The sequence below is a fragment of the Rattus norvegicus genome, chromosome 6 (assembly GCF_036323735.1).
Source record: "Rattus norvegicus strain BN/NHsdMcwi chromosome 6, GRCr8, whole genome shotgun sequence".
Classification (NCBI taxonomy): Eukaryota; Metazoa; Chordata; class Mammalia; order Rodentia; family Muridae; genus Rattus; species Rattus norvegicus.
In genome coordinates this window covers 134918819-134932700 of record NC_086024.1, presented here as the reverse complement: position 1 = coordinate 134932700, position 13882 = coordinate 134918819, and the positions used below count along the sequence as shown (strand labels likewise).

Here is a 13882-nt window from a genome sequence, read left to right as displayed (position 1 = left end):
GCCACACAGGCCACGTGACCTGCAAAGGCAGAAATATTTACTGTCTGCCTCTTACAGGAAAGGTTGCCAATACCCCTACGGTGAGAGGTGCTGGCATGTTTAATTTGCAGAGGATGAGAGAACAGAATTGGGGAGGGTTTTTTTCTTTCTTTCTTTTATCCTAACACAGTTAAAGAAGGAAAGAAAGTATCTGTAAAGTATCCTTTGACAGGCAGGAAACAACCCCATGCAGTGGCCTCTGAGCTCACATTCCACATTTAAAGAGTTCCTCTCATCAGGTCAAGGACACCTGGGGAAGGACCTAGAAGGAGACAGTGACACATTCCATCCACATTCCCCAATCTGGGGCTGGTGAAATGGTTCAACATGCTGAATTGCCCGTTGCCCATGGTTGGCTACCTGGGTTCAATCTCTAGACCCCAGAGTGGAAGGAGAGAACCAACTCTACAAAGATAACCTCTGATTTCATGTATGGAATGTGCACTCCTGCACATGCGTGCACATGCATGCACATGCACACACATACATGCACATGCACACACAGAACCACCAAGCCCCAGTTCTCTTATTTTGTTCACATACCTAAAAGTGTGTGTGTTTATATACATACACACAATGGAGGAGGTGATCAGATATATAAGTGTAACCAGCTATATAAATTTTTGCCTTATTTTAGTTCAATTCAACTCAGATTGACCCTGTGAAATAGAATCTCAACTCTTCAGAAATACCTAAGGTGTTCCAGGCCCACCTGTCTGTGTGTCTGTCTATCTATCCAACATCTACCTGTCACCCATTATATTTATCTGTCACCCATTTATCTGTCTACCATCTGTCCATGCTTCTTGACCCCCTGTCACTGTCTATTAATAACAGTCACAGGAATTCTGACCAGCTGGACCAAGGTTTCTCAACTATGGCGTTGCTGACATTGGAGGTCTGGAGTTCTTAGGGGTAAAGGCAAGGGACTCTAGGGGTTAAAGCTGTGGGACACTGGCAAACCTCCATGGCCTTGGTCCATTCGATTCCAGCAGCAAGTGAGGCTGTCCTCCACCACCTGTCCTAGTCTGATGGCTCAAACCATATGGAGATATTATGAAATGTCCCTTGGAAAGAGGTATGCACATGTGAGGAAAGCAGAATTAGTCCCTGAATAGCCACATGGTACCTCTCTTGGTGTGTGAGTATGTCTCCTTGGCACCCTGGGGACCCATGCACCTGACCCGATCCCCCCAGGCTCCTGTGCACTTGAGGGATGATGTCTTGTTCTAGGCTTCTGGAAGCTCTGAGTTTCAGGGTCTTTGTCCATGGAAGGGCACACAATTCCTTCTTTGTTGACTCACCAAGAAAAATTACAGGAACTAAGTGTGATGGCTCATTGCCACAATCCCAGTACTAGGAGGATGAGGCAGGAGGATCACAATTAGGGTCGGGCCAGCTGGAATACTTGGTAAGACCTTGACTCAAGCAAACAAAATGAACACACACACACACACACACACACACACACACACACACACACACGAGAGAGAGAGAGACAGAGAGACAGAGACAGAGAGACAGAGAGACAGAGAAAGATAGAGACAGAGAGACAGACAGCAGACAGAGAGACAGAAACAGAGAGAGAGACAGAGGCAGAGAGACAGAGAAAGAGATCGAGACAGAGAGACAGACAGCAGACACACAGAGAGAGAGACAGACAGAGAGACAGGGACAGAGAGACAGAGAGAGAGACAGAGGCAGAGAGACAGAGAAAGAGAGAAATACAGAGAGACAGACAGCAGACAGAGACAGAAACAGAGAGAGAGACAGAGAGAGACACAGAGAGAGACAGAGGCAGAGAGACAGACAGCAGACAGAGAGACAGAAACAGAGAGAGAGAGACAGAGGCAGAGAGACAGAGAAAGAGAGAAATACAGAGAGACAGACAACAGACAGAGACAGAAACAGAGAGAGAGACAGACAGAGAAAGAGATCGAGACAGAGAGACAGACAGCAGACACAGAGAGACAGAGACAGACAGAGAGACAGAGACAGAGAGAGACAGAGGCAGAGAGAGACACACACACAGAGAATGTGCATCTCTTTAGTCAAAAGGAACCATAAACTACTTCAGTGATGGGTGCCCTCCACCCCTAGATACACAGGAATATCTAGAAAATAAACACTCAAATATTAGAGATACTTCGAAGAGGAAGCAGTTAAATAAAATGCAACAAAAAGTTAACAAACTTGGGGTAGAATATTTGATAATTAGATGACTTTCAGAGGCACTCTCTCTCTCCCCGAGCAAGTACCATTTTATGTAATTTCCTGACATCGAAACAACAGCTCTCCTCCTCGTTAAAAAAGAAGAAAGGAAGCAAGATTCAGTCCCATCTCAGTCAACAGGATCGGGGTCTGACTAATCCCTATAATCAGAAGCTAATTTGCCTTAAGAGTAATAATAGTAACAATATGCCTGTTATGAAAGAGTATGCCTTTATCGTTTTATTTGCCTGTGATTATGTAAATCCCAGATACCGGCAGTGTTGGGAGGCTGCAGAGAGCTGCCCTGCCTTAGCTGAGGAGCCATGGGGAACTGCGAGCAGGGCCTTCTGCTGAGAGTCGGAGCCAAATTTCTTCCCTTGTACAGAGAATTTATTTTCTGCAGATTGCTAAAACACTTGATAGTTGAAATACGAGATGCTGGAAAAAAGAGCTAGGCTGACGGCCTTCCCTGCTTCTCTCTCCTTTTCCCACCCCGCCTTGTAGAACGATGTGTGTCTGCACCCTGTGCCTGGCAGTGGCCCTGAACCTACTGTAGGAAGTCCCCGGGCTCAGTTCTGAGTGGGTCTGGCTCAGGGACTGTGCCTGAGCTTCTCCTAGTCAGGAGGTCAAGTGCTGCCTGGCTCCAGTCTCTTCCAGAGGGTGGCCCTTCGCCATTTTAGTCTCAGCTCCCTTGGGGACTCTGCTTGCCTTCCATGCACACTGGAAATGGGCCCTGGTGGGGGCTGCTGTGCCCTGTGAGGCAAACAGAAGAGCACAGACTCTCAGATCTGGTGACTGTCATTCTGTAGGTGGCTGTTCCCCAGAGCTGAGCTCTGAGGTCCAGCCAGTTCAGGGGCTATGTGGTGATTCTGTTCATGAGCTTTCCCCATGTAGTCATTGGTGTGGGGTTTAAACATTTGCTTAATAGCCCTTTCACTCTCTAGACATGCAGCCGAAGTCCTACACATTTTTTGTGCCTCAGTTTCCCTTCCTGCGACAGGATGCTGATGAGCATTTTTGTGACAATGTTGATGGAAATGCCAGCCGGTGTCCTGGCTTGATTGTACATACAGGTGTTGGTGACTTCCTGGACGTGTTCTGACCTTTGTGTAATTCTAGATCAGTTCAGTATCTGAGATCTCTGGGGGGATCCATTTGTATCTGAGATCTCTGGGGGGATCCATTTGGGGCTGTCCAGAGGTTTGAACGAGTTGGTAACTCTCTCAATAGCTACAGTCCTCAGTGTACTTATCTCGGCTCACTTGAGTCTTCATAAGCATGCAAAAAGAAAAACAAGATTATTATTGTAGACAGGAAGAGGGGAACTCACACACTGGGCTTTGCTATAACTGAGAGCCACTCTGCAGCTAAGTGCCAGGGCCGGGATCCAAAGCCAGAGCTACTGGGAACCATGTAAGTTTTGGTATGGCAGCTGTCAGCACATTCCACACCTAGTGCTGTTTTCAAATACCTTTCCGTCTGGTGACAGAATGTTCTGGATCGATGGGAAGTAGTTCTCGAAGTTAGAGTGGTGTACCTGTTTATTGGTCACACGGCCCCACATCAGCCCTGTGTTCTACCCCAACTGATGCTGTCTTCTGAGCTGAGAGCCTTTTCCTTTTCTGTATTTGGTTTGCCGTGGACTTGATCTAGAAACTCCTCCTCTGCTCTTATCAGTTTGCTTATTCACTTCTGTCAAAACAAAACAAAACAAAACAGAACAGAACATTATTTTTGATCAAAAACTGATTTTGAGCAGTTTCTATTGAACTCTGAGTACCTGGAAGCCAGACTCTTCCCAAGACCTAGAAGACATCAAAGAAACTGTGGCCCCAAGAATTCTGGTGGGTTTAGGCAGGGGCTCTGCTGGGCATGTGTTTAAGTGTAGAGTTCATCTGGCTTGTACTCAGCTCGCTGCTAGGAAACACTTCATAGAGACACATATCTGCTGAGGGAAAAAAAATGGTGTTTCACCGGAGATGGATTGAACACTGAAGACAATTTTCTCAGCCGTGGCTATAAACTACCTCCTCGAAAAGCAAACAGTGATGAAGGCAGGCCGAAGGGGCCCTGACTTTTGTTGAAAACTTTAGAGTATAATTTCAAAGTTTTAAAGTGTTGGGAAAATCTCTAATTACAGAAGATAGCATAGACACAGGGGAGAATTTGCTACAGACAAACAAACACCCCCTTAAAAAAAACCCACAAATAAAACCAGAAAAAAAGCAAACCCAGCAACAGCAGCAGCAATAGCAATTATTTCGGGGATCCAACCATGACAACACACCTCAGAGCAGTCACCCGAGGCTGGTAGGTCATCTAAGTGTATTGGAACCGATTGAAGAGGACTTGTGGCCTCTCATCCTGGTGACCCTCTGAGATAAGGCGTCCTGTCCTAACCTGGCCGGTGTCGTTTGGTGATTTACGACGAAGCTGGCGGGAAGCCATGTCAAAGCATTTCCACAGAACTCGGAATGGTCTGGACTCTGGATATTTCTGCCCCCACACTGGAGAGGCATTTAGGGACATGGCAGAAAGCGAGAGTGGAGAGGGTTACTCATCTCCTCTTGCTGGCTGTTCTGCAATTATGAGGAATGTTCCTGAGGCTGGTGTTGGTTGGGAGAGCGGGGTGGATTGCAAAGCAACAAGATAATTAGGCACAATTGAATTAACTAACGAGTAAGTGTCAGCCTCGGCTGCCTTCCTCCTCAGGGAATTAGGCTCTCCCTGTAATGCCACCCCACCACACACACACACACACACACACACACACACACACACACACACACACAGACACTACATACACACACATACATACACCCCACACACCCCACACAACACACACACACATCACATACACACACATACATGCCCTGCACCCCACGCACCCCACACAACACACACAACACACACATACATGCACATACAAACACACAAGCACACACACATACCCCACACACACCACACATACACACATTACATGCCCTGCACCACACACACAACACACAGCTCCTCCATACCACATACACACACATACATGTCCTGTACCCCACGCACCCCATACAACACACACACACATATGCACATGCAAACACACAAGCACACACACACATACTCCACACACACCACACATACAACACATGCCCTGCATCCCACACACAACACACACCCCACACATACACACACCCCACACATACACACACACACTATGCCCTGCCTGCACCCACACATACACACACACACTATGCCCTGCCTGCACCCCACACACCCCACACATGCAAACACCTACACAACAAACACACCACACACACACACACACACACACACACACATACACACAATCAGTTTAAAACATCAAGACAGAGAAAAAGTGGAAATGTGTGAGAATTGTGCTTCAGAGAGTTCATTCAGATACTGCTTCAGTGGGACTGTCCCCTTACATGGGAGTGGCACTCAACAACTTGTGTGTGTATGTGTGTGTATGTGTGTGTGTGTGTGTGTGTGTGTGAGAGAGAGAGAGAGAGAGAGAGAGAGAGAGAGAGAGAGAGAGAGAGAGAGAGGCTCTGTGTCTCTGTTTCAATTATATATCCCATTACCATTAGTGGGTGTGGACAAGATGGCGGCAGATGTTTATGCAACAGGTGGATGACTCCATTTGAAGGTAGCTTCCTGTGCCTCAGCATTTACCCAGGATTTTAAGACTGTCTTGGGACAGACGCCAGGAATACCATGGTGCAATGGAGCAAGTGCTGAGAGCTGAGCAGGGACTGAGCCCTGGCCCTTCCTAGCCAGGCTGAAGCCAAAATACATCGTCCAGGAAGGAAAGGACTTGTTCAGATCTGTGCAGGCTTCCAGGAGCACCTGATCTGACGGGACCTCCGTAGGGGCCGCTATGGATTGAGGGAACAGCAGGCTCCTTCTCCCTTAGCTCTGGGAGGGCCTACAGGAAGAGAGGGCCCATTAAAATGGGATTCTAGAGCTAGGGCGATGAATCAGCCATTAACCCTTCTTACAGACTCCAGTTCAGTTCACAGGACCCACGTTGACTGACTCCTAACTGCCTGTCACTCCAGCTCTGGTGGATCTGGTGCCTTCTCTGTTCTCAGCAGACACTTGTACATCAGTAGCGGACACTCACACCCAGGCAAACAAAAGATAAAAGTAAGTATTTAGAAAATGGAATTCCATTCCGCCCGCCATCTTCTCTTCTGGGACCTGCTCTCATCCTCCCTCCCTCCTACTCTTCATGGTGCTCTTTTCCCATTCTGGATGTTTGGAAATGCTAGTCAAACAAAACCAGGCCAACGATGAATGTATCTGTCAGGACTGCAGTTTTGGGACAGGATCTGTGGCTTAGAAAGGGAAGTATTAGCTACAGAAGCCTCAGATCCAAGTTTGATTTGGGGAACTCACGTAAAGGTGCAAGGAGGAAACCAACCCCACAAAGTTGTCCCCTCACCTCCATACAGATACATGCATGCATGCATGTGCACCTCAGGTAGCATGCTCCTTAGGGCTTCTGCGCTGTTCATCTGCTTTAACTTCACTCTTTGTCCTCTGCGCACTGCAGGGTGTGATCGTGGCCCTCCCTTCTCTGATTAAGATTGAGCACGCTTATCACATTCAGCAAAAACAGAAACAAAATTCCAAAGAAACAAAAAGTCACAGGCCCCCCACGCAGGCTGTTCAAATAGAACGGCTGATAAAGCAGGGGCTAGATGCTAGTGCACAGAGGCCCTAGGTACTGAGTGGGACACACTCATAGCCAGTGTTTTTGCGCTGCTTATCCAACACAGCAATTTGGCTGAGAGCCCTGTGTGCTACCTGGCAACGTTCGTTAAAACCAGGCATAGATGGAGAGATAGACAGGCGCTGTCTCCAGTTTTTGGTTTTAAAGAGAGGCGAAAGCCAGTAACATGGAAACAGAAAAGTTTAAAACAAGAATGTCACTGGAACGTTTACCGGGTGGAGGGCTGGTGTATGGGTTGTGGGGTAGTGGTGGTGGTGGGGCAACACGTCACATCCCACCCCTCTCCAGGACACTGTCTAATGTCGAGGCTCTTGTTGGTGGTCACCAGCTATGTCTGGCTTTCTTGGCTCATACATAGGAGGATTGCCAGGGACATGTGAAAGAAGGTGGTGACAGTTCTTTCCAGGTGCTACTACCTTCATGTTCTCCTGCACACGACCCTCTCAAGGTAGGCTCTCCTTTGTCCTCAGGAAAAGGAATAGCAACAACCAGATCTGAGTCCCCAACTAATTCACGGCGGCCATGCCCAGAGCAAGAGAGGACAAATATGTATGGCCACGTTGGGGTATATCCTAATGTCCCATGATGCTTGATGTCTTTATCTGGGAAAATAAGGTTGACATAGGTGGTCTTTTAAAAATGTGCACTTTTCTCTTTGGAGTTAAGTCTCCTAAGAAGTTGCAAAATTAGTGTTGAGCTTTGACGCAGTCCGGGACTTAACTAATGAGCCTTTAACTCGGTGAGACAGAGATGATGGTTAATCTTAATCGCCAAACTGGTTGCATCTAGGGGCGCCCTGAGATTAATGAAGCTCAGTCCTGGATGTTTCTGTGAGGGTGCTTCAAGAGATCACTTCTTAATGGATGGGTTAACCCTTGAAGGATCCCCAGTATGGGGTGTTACCAGAGTGATGAGGTGGGTGGCAGGGACTGGATGGAGGAAGTAGTGCCTGGTGACATGACATGCCCTGGGGGGGGGGCGGCTGTATCTTGCCTTGGCTTCCTCCGGTTTACTTCCCTCTGCTCTCTGTCTGCCAGGGAGTGAGGCTGAGAATCTCTTTGTCAGGGTTCTGCCTTGAGACTAGCCTGGAAACAGCCAAGTGACCCCAAACTGAGTCCTCTGAACCCGTGAGTCAGAATAAAGCACTCTTTCCTGTGTTTGCTTTCTTCCAATATTTGGTCACGATAAGCCGAGCAGCCAGAACAGGGACAGCACTGCTCTAACTGATTCACCAGAGGACCAAAGAAGCCCTGGAATCCATAATTCTTACTGTAAGCCTAAGTCAAAGTGGTTGAAAGTTGATGCTAGGCAAGCTCGCACATCTCCTGGGAGACAAGCCCCACCCCCTGTGGTCGACCAGCTGGCCTGCCTCACAACTGTGGCCAGCTGAGGTCCAACCTGTGAAGTAAGCCTCTCTGAGAGGAGCCTGATCCTCATTAGCTGTGAGTTGACATTTACAGTTTCTCCTTTCCCAAGGGAAGTGGTCCAAAAGGTTATGTAAGTTTTCTGTCTTAGACACATTCGAAAACATGTTAAAACAATACAAAATGTCTACTGGAAACCACACACAAGCCGAAAGAGTAGGCAAGGGTGCAGCCTTGCACGGAGAGTGCATCTTTGATAGGATGAGGGTGGGGTCCCTTTAGGAAGCTCTCTCCCCATTCTGGGAGGGCTGGGTGGCGAGTCACAGGATGCCGCACTTTGGCCAGGGCTGTTGCTCCTCTCCTCTTCAGAGGCGTTGTTGAGTGAGGTCTGGTCCAGCAGAGCTCCTGTGAGTTCCTGGTCAGACATGCTACAGGGAGTAGGAGGCAGTCTGGGCTTTCTCTGGTGCCAGCATCCAAGGCCCTCTTATCTGCGCATGTTTATTACGCATCTGTCCATCTCTGGAGTCTCCTATTTAAAACAAAAAAGGTGCTTTCTTTCCGAGGCGTACCCCTTTTCCTTAGCTCTTCATTTGTTCGCTTTGACATTTGGAAAATCATGTCCAAAGCATGGCTCTAGCCCAGTGGACAACCCAGTTACTAACTGACTTTGAAGTAATTGCAGGCTGGCCTTCCCCTTGTGCTCCAGGGACTCTGTGGGGAGACTTTGGCTTCCCGGGACTCAGATTATGTTATCAGGCTTGTCTCACTAGTGTCTAAATCATTTCAGCATTTAAGATTTTTTGTTATTTAAAGATCAGGCTAGGCCCTTGAACAAGTGAAGACAGAGTGAGATGGGAGATAAAAATCGTGTTTACTAGGAGCTGTCTGAGTCAAGTGACAGCTTCAGTTCCTGCCGAACCAGTGCAACCTTTAGCCCAGTTTTAATGCTTGCGATGGATGAATGTCTTGTTTCCAAGTTGTACTGTGTTTGGGATCCTAGACTGTGTAGAACATAGCTTGTTTCTTGGACTAATTTCTATGTATTATATAATTTCTCTCTGGGTACGCTTATTTAATGCCATGCCTTCGTGCAGAACTTGGTTTCTGAAGCTGCCAACGGGTGTCTGTTCAGTGCTTGGATTTGTTTCAAGCTCGGGGAAGCATTAACTTCCAAGACTGTGCAGGCTGAGGATTCCCACACAGGTAATGGGGGGTGAGGATTGGACTGAGCCAGTGTGGAGTAGAAACAATCATCTCCCAGAGACTAGTCTTGTGATTAATCAGAGGTGATTAAACCTTGGAGCATGGCAGAAGTCGGGCTAATGTGCTGGTGTGCAGTTCCTGAGGATTTGCATTGTGCATGTGATGCCCTGGCACAGGCCACCCCACCCCCACCCCATCTCTGCCAGGCATTCACAGTAGCCCCCTTTTTAATCCATATTCATGGAGCACCCACCATATGTCAGAATGGGTGTTCGGACTTCAAGAACTTCGTAAGATGGGGGTTCTTGCCCTCCTAGAACATATATTTGCACCAGATACCCAAGACAAGGCAATCTCCAGAGGTCACCAGAGTTGGTACCAGATGAAGACAGGCAGTGGCATTTGGAGATCCATTTTGGGGGATCCATTTTGGTCCCAGGAGAGGAGTTCTAGAAGCAAGAAAGTTTATAAAGAACCCCAGCAAATAAACCCACATCAAGGTGGGACAGAGTACATTATGTATGTGAGAACAAGATTGGCTGTGTTACGCAGAAGTGGTAGCCAGTGATTAGGGAGAAGTATATGCACGGGACCTGACATGAGGGACCCTGAGGGGCCCTGACTGCTTTGGACCTTTAGTACTTAGTGAGGTGGCTTAGACACCATCTGGCAGATAAACAGGGCATCTTTCTGGGTTCCTACTAAGTTTTGTGCTATAAATATGTGCTCTAAATAAAATGTGTTTTGAGTTATGTCTTAGGAGAACTGCCCCGCTGTGCTTCACTGCTCACAGTAACTAGAAGCTTGCCACTTGGTTAGGAGACTCATGGGGGTATTAATTAAGGTGAACAGGAAGTGTTACATCCCCACTGGGCTCTGATCTCTGATAAGTTTTACAAATTAGATGTACTCTGTGGCGCCTGCACAGGTACTCAGGTCCACCCTAAACTATCTTACTCCATGAAAATCTTTAATATATTTCAAACGCACACAGCTGCCCAACCTCACACACGCTATGTCACTGAGTGGTGAACCCAATGATCCTGTTTCCATCACGGTCATCCTGGGTCTTGTTAGAACAGGTTGGCCTCATTCCTCACTGTACCTGGGGCAGGAGTTCTAGTTTTCTTCCCGTCGCTGTGATTAAAACACCACTACCAAAAGTAGCTGGTAGAGTGGCGGTTTGAATGAGAATGGCCCCCATAGGCTCATATATTCAGATGCTTGGTTCCTAGTGGGTGGAATTGTTGAGGAAGGATTAGGAGGTGTGGCCTTGTGGTAGCATGTGTGTCACTGAGGATGGCCTTCGAGGTTCCCAGTGAGTTCTCTCTCCTTTTCACCTCTGTTCTGGCTTGTGGATCATATGTAAGCTCTCGGCTACTGCTCCAGCACCGTTCCAGTCTGCTGTCATGCTCCTCACTGTGATGGTCATGGACTCACCTTCTGAAACTCTAAGCCCCTGTCAAGCACTTTCTTTTACAAGGTGCCTTGGTTATAGTATATTTTCACAGAGATAGGAGAAGGAACTAAGTCGGGGTGGAAAGAGTTCATTCTTTCAGGTCACAGTTCATCACCGAGGGAAGTGAGGGTGGGGATCCAAAGGCGGTGCTGCTTGCTAGTTCATGGAACATTACTAATGGCAAGGGAACCCACTCACGGCCAAGAAAGTAAAGCATGGAGGGTGGTGCTCAACTGCTGGCTCAGGCTCATGCTTAGGTAGCTTTCCATCCAGTTCAGTATCTCCTGCCTAGGAGCCCTCCTACATCAATTAAAAATCAAGACCGCCCCGGCCCGCAGCAGCTCTCTGCTCCCAGACCCTGTGGGAAAGAGACCTCACCGCCTGGTCAGGTGGGCACTCCTAAGGCTGCTGAGCGGAAGAGACCACCAACACTGCCCACCCCTGCCCACATCCCTGGCCCAAGAGGAAACTGTATAAGGCCTCTGGGCTCCCGTGGGGGAGGGCCCAGGAGCGGCAGGACCCCTGCCTGAGACACCGCCGGAACCTGAAGGAAACAGACCGGATAAACAGTTCTCTGCACCCAAACCCCGTGGGAGGGAGAGCTAAACGCTCAGAGAGGCAGACACGCCTGGGAAACCAGAAGAGACTGCACTCTGCATACACATCTCGGACGCCAGAGGAAAACACCAAAGGCCATCTGGAACCCTGGTGCACTGAAGCTCCCGGAAGGGGCGGCGCGTATCTTCCTGGTTGCTGCCACTGCAGAGAGCCCGTGGGCAGCACCCCAGGAGCGAACTTGAGCCTCGGGACCACAGGTAAGACCAACCTTTCTGCTGCAAGAAAGCTGCCTGGTGAACTCAAGACACAGGCCCACAAAAACAGCTGAAGACCTGTAGAGAGGAAAAACTACACGCCCGAAAGCAGAACACTCTGTCCCCATAACTGACTGAAAGAGAGGAAAACAGGTCTACAGCACTCCTGACACACAGGCTTATAGGACAGTCTAGCCACTGTCAGAAATAGCAGAACAAAGTAACACTAGAGATAATCTGATGGCGAGAGGCAAGCGCAGGAACCCAAGCAACAGAAACCAAGACTACATGGCATCATCGGAGCCCAATTCTCCCACCAAAACAAACATGGAATATCCAAACACACCAGAAAAGCAAGATCTAGTTTCAAAATCATATTTGATCATGATGCTGGAGGACTTCAAGAAAGACATGAAGAACTCCCTTAGGGAAACACAGGAAAACATTAATAAACAAGTAGAAGCCTACAGAGAGGAATCGCAAAAATCCCTGAAAGAATTCCAGGAAAACACAATCAAACAGTTGAAGGAACTAAAAATGGAAATAGAAGCAATCAAGAAAGAACACATGGAAACAACGCTGGATATAGAAAACCAAAAGAAGAGACAAGGAGCTGTAGATACAAGCTTCACCAACAGAATACAAGAGATGGAAGAGAGAATCTCAGGAGCAGAAGATTCCATAGAAATCATTGACTCAACTGTCAAAGATAATGTAAAGTGGAAAAAGCTACTGGTCCAAAACATACAGGAAATCCAGGACTCAATGAGAAGATCAAACCTAAGGATAATAGGTATAGAAGAGAGTGAAGACTCCCAGCTCAAAGGACCAGTAAATATCTTCAACAAAATCATAGAAGAAAACTTCCCTAACCTAAAAAAAGAGATACCCATAGGCATACAAGAAGCCTACAGAACTCCAAATAGATTGGACCAGAAAAGAAACACCTCCCGTCACATAATAGTCAAAACACCAAATGCACAAAATAAAGAAAGAATATTAAAAGCAGTAAGGGAAAAAGGTCAAGTAACATATAAAGGGAGACCTATCAGAATCACACCAGACTTCTCGCCAGAAACTATGAAGGCCAGAAGATCCTGGACTGATGTCATACAGACCCTAAGAGAACACAAACGCCAGCCCAGGTTACTGTATCCTGCAAAACTCTCAATTAACATAGATGAAGAAACCAAGATATTCCATGACAAAACCAAATTTACACAATATCTTTCTACAAATCCAGCACTACAAAGGATAATAAATGGTAAAGCCCAACATAAGGAGGCAAGCTATAACCTAGAAGAAGCAAGAAACTAATCGTCTTGGCAACAAAACAAAGAGAATGAAAGCACACAAACATAACCTCACATCCAAATATGAATATAACGGGAAGCAATAATCACTATTCCTTAATATCTCTCAACATCAATGGCCTCAACTCCCCAATAAAAAGACATAGATTAACAAACTGGATACGCAACGAGGACCCTGCATTCTGCTGCCTACAGGAAACACACCTCAGAGACAAAGACAGACATTACCTCAGAGTGAAAGGCTGGAAAACAATTTTCCAAGCAAATGATCAGAAGAAGCAAGCTGGAGTAGCCATTCTAATATCAAATAAAATCAATTTTCAACTAAAAGTCATCAAAAAAGATAAGGAAGGACACTTCATATTCATCAAAGGAAAAATCCACCAAGATGAACTCCCAATCCTAAATATCTATGCCCCAAATACAAGGGCACCTACATATGTAAAAGAAACCTTACTAAAGCTCAAAACACACATTGCACCTCACACAATAATAGTGGGAGATTTCAACACCCCACTCTCATCAATGGACAGATCATGGAAACAGAAATTAAACAGAGATGTAGACAGACTAAGAGAAGTCATGAGCCAAATGGACTTAACGGATATTTATAGAACATTCTATCCTAAAGCAAAAGGATATACCTTCTTCTCAGCTACTCATGGTACTTTCTCCAAAATTGACCATATAATTGGTCAAAAAACGGGCCTCAACAGGTACAGAAAGATAGA

General features: G+C 47.0%; 1 long non-coding RNA gene across 1 annotated transcript; it reads right to left on the bottom strand.

The window, feature by feature from the left end:
* Positions 1-3773: 3773 nt before the first annotated feature.
* On the bottom strand, positions 3774-6975 carry LOC134479295 (uncharacterized). The gene is made up of 2 exons (XR_010052421.1): positions 6710-6975; positions 3774-3942 (listed from the first exon to the last, which is right to left on the bottom strand). It is a non-coding gene; the product is annotated as an uncharacterized LOC134479295 (long non-coding RNA).
* Between the last annotated feature and the right edge of the window lie 6907 nt (positions 6976-13882).